This window comes from Oryctolagus cuniculus, chromosome 5, assembly GCF_964237555.1.
Source record: "Oryctolagus cuniculus chromosome 5, mOryCun1.1, whole genome shotgun sequence".
Taxonomy (NCBI): domain Eukaryota; kingdom Metazoa; phylum Chordata; class Mammalia; order Lagomorpha; family Leporidae; genus Oryctolagus; species Oryctolagus cuniculus.
Genome location: NC_091436.1, coordinates 168,664,382 through 168,673,088, shown reverse-complemented (window position 1 = coordinate 168,673,088; position 8,707 = coordinate 168,664,382). Strand labels below are relative to the sequence as shown.

The window sequence follows — 8,707 nt, the reverse complement described above, 5'->3', positions numbered from 1 at the left end:
CGCATCCGTCCCCTTCCACGACCGTGAAAGCTGGCAGAACTGGCATAGAGCAGAGATCACTAGTACAGACCGCTACTCCCAGGATGCAGATATTAGTCCACAGGTCCCCAAGAGGTCCCACGAGAAGCTGCCACTGGGTCTTCTAAAAGAGCTAGCCTTATCTCAAAAAGTCCTCTGCAGATGCAGCGTTATCGCGTCCCACAGACTCGCGTGAAAGTGGCAGTAGGACGAGCAGGTAGACCTTTGCCAACAGCGCCCACCTGGGTCGCAGGCTGGCAGAGGGCCTGATGGTTGCACCACCTGCAACATCCTCATTGTACAACCTAATCCTCCTCTGTCAGCGCACCCACCGGTCCAATCCAGATGCACCCATTTCCAAATAACAGTGACGTCACCTGTAATCTATTTGCTGAAGAAGGAGAAGTCACACACACACACACACACAATCACACAATCACACACCATTTCCTCAAAGTCACCAGAATGGCAGCAACTAGAACAAACAGCCTCCACTGGGAAAGTTCACTGAGGTTAACCGTTGACGGGCTTACACTGCCTGCCCTCAGTGCTAAGTGTTGCAATCCCATCAAGAATCTGCCGGGAGATAGTACTCCGTGGGAGCTGTCCTAGCAGAGCAGGCTTCCTAGAGCGCTAGAGGCCAGCAGTGTGGATCTGTGGCTGCAGAAACTCTACTTCTTGGTGCTCCAGTTAATTACATGCCCAGGATTTCATCTGAACTCACTGAGGATCAAGGCCTGCAAAGTTCATTATCAAGTGGACAAAGTTCCTGTAAAAGCACCCTTTCCCCGTCTTGCACCTTTATCTGCTGGTTAGTTGGGTGGCCACTGGACCCCAACTCTTTCCGAAGTTGGGCAAGAAAAGAGGAGAATGTGAAAACCAAAAACCTGTTAATGAACCACTCTTCAAAGAGGTGTGTGGGCGGTGAAATCCTAAACTGAGGCAACACCCAGAACCATCGGTGCCCTTTGCATAGCTCTTGCCCCAGCCCCCCAGCTGGCCATGCCTCCTGAGTATTTACAACCTGGAACACCCCGACCCGAGCCTTGCCAGGGACAGCAGAGGCTGCCCAGGAAGCCCAGCGGGGAGTTTGCATCATCGTTTGCTGATGTTTCAAGCAGTGCACTTTCCAGAGAAGCCCACGGCAGATGCTTATCCAAACTGCGCTCCCTTGCAGGCACGCAGGGCAGGTGCAGAATGCGCCCCAGCCATTCCTCTGCTGAGCGGCCCGCCCTGCCCGTCCTCTCTCACGTACTTTCCCTTTGTGGGACCCGGATGTTGAGAAGGAGAACCTTCCTCCTCTCCTCCGCCATCGTGGTGAGTGTCCCTGACTCTTCCTCGCCATGTCTTCTCCCAAGAGCTTCAGAATCAAGAGATTCCTGGCCAAACAAACAAACAAACCCGCCCCATTCCACAATGGATTTGGATGAAAACTGGTAATAAAATCAGGTATAACTCCAAGAGGAGACATTGGAGAAGAACCAAGCTGGCTCTACAGGGAACGGCACATGAATGGCTGGCACACATATTTCTGCTGTCTCGATTGTCACCATCATCTGTATAGCTGGACGTGTCTGATTAGGGCTGTGACCAGTGGGCTGGTTCAGTAGTAAATATGTGAGACCTCTAGAAAAAAGAAAACAAAAGGAGAACATGTGTTCTATCCAGAACAGTTCTGAAAAGGAGAGAGGGACTTTCTCATCTGAAACTGTGGTTGGCTGGGAAGAAGCTCACTTGATCAGAGGGCAGCAGGCTCCCTGGGGGAAGTTTGTCACCAAAGTAAAAGCAGCTGCATTTCTCCCTTCACTCGTTTCTTCTGTTAAGCGTTTTTCTTTTTTATCAATGAGTGTTTATTGGCGTCTGCTTTGAATTCGCTTCTGTGCTACAGACTTCAGGTAGGAGACAGAACAAGTGGAAGACGTCCGTTCTCTCGACAAGGCTTGGGTGCCTATTGAGTGGCAGGCCCTAAACAGAGGAGATGAGTAAGAGTTCACCCTGGGGAGCTCCCCTCAGTCTAACAGGAAAGGCCCCTGTGTAGGCAAACTTCTCAGCCTCGGCGAAACTGGCACTGGGGCTCCGACCACGCTGAGCCACAGGGCTGGCTCTGCTCAGTTAACTGTTCTGCAGCATCCCCGACTCCTGCCCGCTGGAGCACGGTGCACAACCCTCCTCCAAGTGTTACAACCACAACCATCTCCAGATGCCACCACAGGTTCCCCAGAGAACAAAGGTACTGCTCCCCTTTCCGCTCATCCCCATTGCCACTCACTGACACAGACAAATATTCAAAATACCTCACAGTCCATTCAGAGCAGGGTCCCAGCTGACCCGTGATTGTCACATGAAAACTCTAAACATCTCTCTCCAGGGAGGGCATCGGAGGAGGTGACACTCGGACAGGAGTCTGAAAAGAAAATAGGCGTCCGATGGGTAGACCAGGACGACCAGTCGTGGAGGCACTAGCTACCCAGGCAGAAAAACCGTGTGCATGGAAGCAAGAAGGCCAGGAACTGCAGGAAACACAAGCAGCTGGAGCGGGATCAGGACGGAGAAGCGGACAGGTGGCTGACGTGGGAAGGAGCTGGTGACGGACAGCAGCCAGATCGCCGAAAGCCCTGGTGCTGCACCGAGAGAGGGACCTCCTCTCACCCATGACGGCCACACGGGCACACCTGAAGCAGGAGCAAGACCTGATCTCGTTCTCGTTCTTTCATTCTAGTGAAAGACGCTGCTGCTGCTAAGGAAAGTTCAAGTTTAGCATGGAGAAAAAAGACACAGAAGAAATGCTACTGAACATGCAGCCACATCGGTGTTTTTAAAAATTAACAATTCTTAAGATTAATGTTAATTGTATTGTTTGTAGTACCATTTTTGCTTTTAATAAGCAGCTTCTAATTCTTTCTTTTTTTAAAAAAAGATTTATTTATTTACTTGAAAGTCAGAGTTACAGAGAGACAGGGAGAGATGGACAGAGAGAAAAAGGTCTTCCCTCAACTAGTTCACACCCCAAACGGCCGCAACAGCCGGTGTTGAGCCAGGCTGAAGCCAGCAGCTTTATCCGGGTCTCCCATGTGGGCGTCGGGGACCCAGACACTTGGATCATCTTCTGCTGCTTTTTCCAGGCCATTAGCAGGGAGCTGGACCAGAAGTGAAGCAGCCAAGACACAAACCGGCGCCCGTACGGGACGCCAGCGCCACAGGCAGCGACTTCACCTGTTAGCCCACACCGACCCCGATCCTCCCACCAGGCTGTGCGTGTTCAGTCAGGCGCTGGGTCTGGTTTATCTCAATGCCGCACCACCAAACTGGAGAGCCTGGTGTGTAGAACCTTGGTGACTATTTTTGGATAAACAGATTTTCAGATAGTAAATACTTCTGACTTTGCAGGTCAGGCAGTCTCTCAACGCCTCAGCTCTGCTCTTCTAGTACAAATGCAGCCTCAGGCTACGTTTGAATAAATGGGCAATGCCAAGTTCCAATAAAGCTTTATTTATAAAAAACAGGAAGCAGGCTGGATTGGCCAAAGGGCCATGGTTGGCCAACTTCCGTCGAAGGCAAAGGTGTTTTCAATGTATTAAAGAGGGGCATTTCTCAAGAACATTTTTCCTAAAGTAGTCGCCCCCCACAAGCACAGGGAAGACATCCTCTTGGTCCTGGGTCCAAGTAGCTCATCTGCTCTTCCAGGCGAATGTCCCCATTTGCTCTAAGAGACTCAACTAGGTGGAGGGCCAGCAGCAGGAGAGATCTGAAGCCGTCCTTCTTTTACTGCCGAAGCAGTTACATCCTCCCTCTCGAGGCCTTGCCAAGCTCTGCGGCTTGCTGCCCTGAGATCACCTCTCCGGGGAGGAGAAAACGGAACCTTGTGACTTCCAGATGCAGAGGGAGCCACCATCACGCCCAGTAGGGCTCCCCGGGGCTGCACATAGAAGGCAAAGTTTCTCTACTTGGTGCCTGCAGAATGAGGGCCCCGAAGGGAAGCTAACGGTGGAAAGTCCGCCCTGTAGAAAATGGAACTGGAAGCTGTGAAACAGCTGTGTGCTGCTCCTCCCTCCCTCACTCTCTGGTGGGCCATTCTCTTGCCCCAGGCAGCCTCCCAGTCCTCACCTGCCCAGCACACAGACCTCACAGCTCCCAGTCCCAGCATTATCTGATTCAGGTTCTCAAGGCCAAGGCCGAGGGCTCAGCTTAGATGAGGTGGCCGCACTCGGCCTAGGAAGCTGCGCAACCTGAGCCCACTGTGGAGCTGGCACACGGGCCCACGTGGAAGGGCAGCCCGTGATGGGACAGAGAGCCCACACATGACCGCGACGACAGGAAGGTCTGGCCACAGCACGCATAACCAGGACAAGTCGCGGAGCGGGGCACAGGGGAAGCAAACTGGGACTTAACCCAGTGTCAGCCTCAGAGCTTCACCCACAGGCGGTTCTGAGTCAACACATCTCCTCTCTGCCCTGTCCAGGCTTGGAGAAGGCACTTGGGAGGCAAAAGCTCAGACGTGAAAGACAAGGACACGAATGAAAAGCAGGTTCTTAGCCCCCAAACTACTGTGAAGCCCTCCTCCATGGGATTGCTCTGTGGTGTTTCCCGAACAACCTTTTAAGCCGCACAAGTTGGGGCTGGTATTGTGGCACATCGGAAGAAGCCGACGCCTGCAACACTGGTATCCCCCATGGACACCAGTTCAAGTACCAGCTGCTCCACTTCTGATCCAGCTCCCTGCTAATGCACCTGGGAAAGCAATGGAGGACGGCCCAAGTGCTTGGACCCTGCACCCATGTGGGAGACCTGGATGGAGTTCCAAGCTCCTGGCTTCAACCTGGCTCAGTCCTGGCTGTTGCAGCCATATGAGGAGTGACTTAGCAGGTGGGAGATCTTTGTCCGCCCCTCTCTGTCTCTCCCTCTGTGTCACTTTGCCTTTCAAATAAATAAAAAATAAATCTTTAAAAATTACACACACACGTCTCCTGAGACGTAACCAATGTACAGCACCACACACCCTTTCAAAGACGCCTTTGGCAGCTGAGTTTCCAAATCAGGGAGAGGCAAGCGCATAGCCTATCAGGGGCTTGGGCAAATTTTGCTAGAACAAACCCAGCATTGCCCAAGAATACTTTTTGCTTCCTGGTGCGAACTTCATTATGCAGATCTTATAGTCTTTAAGATATCTAGAAGATAGATTTTTTTATTTTAGAATATTTAATTCACACGGTTTGTATATATTCAAGGTATGCAATGTGATGGTGTGATGATTATATGTTGTGTAATGATGATCACAATCAAGTTAATTAATACACACACCCTTCACCACCCATGCCATATATTAGATTCCTTGAACTGAAAGTTTGTACCCTTCAATCATCCCCTCTTCATTTTCCCATCCCCCAACCTCTGGAAAGCACTGTCCTAGAAAACTTTTAAGTAGAACACCTGTACGCATCACCTGGAGCGCTCCTAGGAACACAGTGGAGGCAGCCACCCCTGGCCTTCCGTTTCTCTCATTCTCCTGTTTTTTAGGGCTTTGCAAGCCCCTCCCACTTGTGTAAGTTCCTTGAGGACAAAGAATACCAAGTCCAACCAGCCACTGAGCACCCCTTTCCCTCAGCAAGACACTCCTGGGGCTGGCATTGTGGCTCAGTGAGCTACCTGCAGTGCTGGCATTTCTCATCGGGGCTCCAGCTCCAGTCCCACCTGCTCTGCTTCCAACCCACTTCTTGCCAATGCACAGCTGGGAGCACAGTGGATGACAGTCAAGTGCTGAGGCCCCTGCCACGCACGTGGGAGACCCGGATGGAGCTCTGGGCTCCTGGGTTGGGCCTGGCCCAGCCCCGGCTGTTGCAGCCATTTGGGGAGGTGAACCAGGAGATGGGAGATCTCTCTCTCTCTCTCTCTCTCTCTATATATATATATATATATTATATATTATATATTATATTTATATATATTTTTATATACATTTACTAAATCTTTGAATAAAAACAGATTCTTGTCAAATTCTGTGTTTCTTCTTCAGTGGTTTCATTTCTTCCTCTATTCTCTTAAGTGTTCTGTCCCCCAAATTCACTGCTCGCCATCCACTAAGAAGTCAGACATGGTTGGCTCTCCAGTGGCAGCTCGGCAGCCACGTTCCCCGCTGTGTGCCTCAGCCCCCCCCCCCCCTCGCTCATTCTTCATAGCATAACGCAGCTCTGAGCCTGAGGGTCTGAGGAGGAATCACACCGCTTCCCTATTGTGAGTTCCCGTTAGACAAGGAGCCAGCACAGGTAAACAGCGAGATCGCTGCCTAAACACGGCTTCCATCGCCCAGTGAGCTCAGTGGGCAGAACCACAAATGTGTCCAAAACCCAGAGCTTTGAGACACGCCGGCAGCTGTGTGAGGCTTCTCCTCTTGGCACTTCTGATGCAACTCTGATGGGTCATACAGCTGGGCTGCTGGCCCCGCGGAGGGGAGACCAAAGCCTTGGTGGAGGCCAGCAGGGCAGCGATTTGTGCGAGAGCTCCAACACCAGCCCACCCTCCAAGGAGCACTACAGACTCCACTCTCTGAAGGTCTCTGGTCCACCTGGGATCCTGAACTCATTCATAAAATAAAGGCCCCATAAACCACGCCAGAAATACCCACATCTGCACTGCACTCCCAAATCCCATCATGGCACAGCTTCCAAATGAGAAAGAGGCCGCAGATGGGGTCAGCCAGCATACATAGCTGCAGCCTTCATTGCTTCATCCTGCAATACAAGAACTCCTGAAAGGTAACAGCTGTTTTCAATACAGTCCGTAGGGAAAGGCTAAATATCTATGCATAGAATATAGATGATATGTGAATGCATAGTCATTGTAAAGAATCTCGTTATTTTCAAAGCACACGTTTCATAGAAAGGGAATCACAATGCCAGGCTTGGAGCTGCAGTCCGGATTGGGGAATCTGAATTCGCATGTAAAGAGAGCTACCCCCTTAACCTGAGTGATTCACTTGGGAAGAAGCAGGAAGTTTGCCCTTAAGAAGAGAGCATCTACCTACTTGTCGCTCCCTGACTTAATAATATTCGTGGTATTATTCCTTGTAGTTCTACCATTAACCTTTAGTCACGCTGTTTCTCTTACATAAGAATTATCTAGACTGCATATAAAACGTGTGTGTGTGTGCACGGCCTTTGATCCTTCCCTCCCATCCACACGGGACTAATGACATACGATTATGAAATTCTGAGGAGTGCTGAAATCCTCTGTGATGTCGGAGACATAAAATCATTACGTTTTGCTGTGCTATTCCAAGTGGTGGTGCTTTCTGTTTAATTACTGGTGGTAAATCGCTTAGCTGAGTGATTCTTTTCAGGATGCCTGTTATATGAAGACAAATGGTTCTATTCCTAGGCCTGTTAAGAACAGTGCATAAATGGCCTGAACATTTGATCAAATTGTATGGTTAATCCTCTAATTGCCCATTGAGAGACTGTTGCAAGAATAATTGCAGTCCCTGGTCCTATTCATATGCATTGCTAATCCTTTAAAAACCTTATGAAGTTGTGTGGCTCGACAACCAACTCAAGGCTGGAGTTGCTGTAGGTTTGACAGACACGTGCTTTACAAGAGTAAACAGGACATGTTTGCTTTGCAAGTACTTTCTGCATTTGAATAAGAGTCTACTCGGGACTGTGTGCCAAGCTCTTCATCTGCGCCTGCCAGTCTTGGGCGGGGGTTAGGGGTGGGCTCAGAGAAAAGCAGACAGACTGAGGAGAAGGCACACTGTGACCCTGGCGAGCTCCTGTCCCCTCAACCGTCTGTGCTGTAAGACGCCGTGGCTGAAGTCCGCGGATGAGACTACAGAGCCTCCTTTAGGCTCCCGTGTGTGAGCAGGGTCTCTTCCAGGCTAGCCCGGCACGCAGTGTTCTAGAGAAGTCAGCAAATCACATGGATGCCCTCAAAAAATAAATAAATAAAATAAGTGAGTACAGCTTCCCAGAGGTTTGCTGATTACAGTGATGGAGGCAGACCAGGTAGGTGCGGGGCAGGGGGAACACGGGATGGCTTCAGGGAGAGGCTGAAGCTGGGACAGGGGAGGGAAGAGGCTCAGCCGGAGAAGCCAGGGCAGGAACAGCTTACACACGCAATCCCACAGGCCAACAGCACGGCCAGCCAGAGGCGGCCACGAGCTCCGGCGTGCGGACCTGTCCCTGCTGCTCACAAGTAGACGGCAATGACATCCTAGCACGGTCTAGCGTGGTAATCGGAAGGAGTGGGGGATACACCTGGACGGGCCAGAAAGGGTCGGGAGGAGACACTGAGGACTGAAGGCCAAGCGCTCCTGGACATTTGGTAGGCTCGTTTGGCCACCCAGCCCGCCAGCATTTTGCTTGATTCAGGGATGTCTTCTCCTGTGAGCTGTGATGGAGGCCAAGACTGCTCCTGTGGTGGAAGCCAATTCTTGTGTCCTCTGTAGTGAGGAAGAGTGTCCCACCAAGGTTGGTGCAGCAGCTGGCCACGCCAAGCAGCAGGTGAAACGGGAAGCCCCTTCTGGCGACAGCTCTGCCTGGTTTGTGGAGGTGGCATTCTAGTGGCCGCCACGGGGGGAGCCAGCCTCCAGGCTGTCTGGGCCACAGGCATCCTGGTGGGGTCATGCGGCCTTGTTCCCAGTCGGAGACATCCATTTGGAAACTGTTCCTGGCTCCGCAGCCCTCCCAGGGCGTCTGTG

The 8,707-nt window shown here is 51.4% G+C and overlaps 1 pseudogene; it reads left to right on the top strand.

Moving 5' to 3' along the window:
- The first annotated feature begins 1,361 nt into the window (after positions 1 to 1,361).
- Positions 1,362 to 1,582, top strand: LOC127487839 (large ribosomal subunit protein eL39-like; annotated as a pseudogene).
- Positions 1,583 to 8,707: the final 7,125 nt, after the last annotated feature.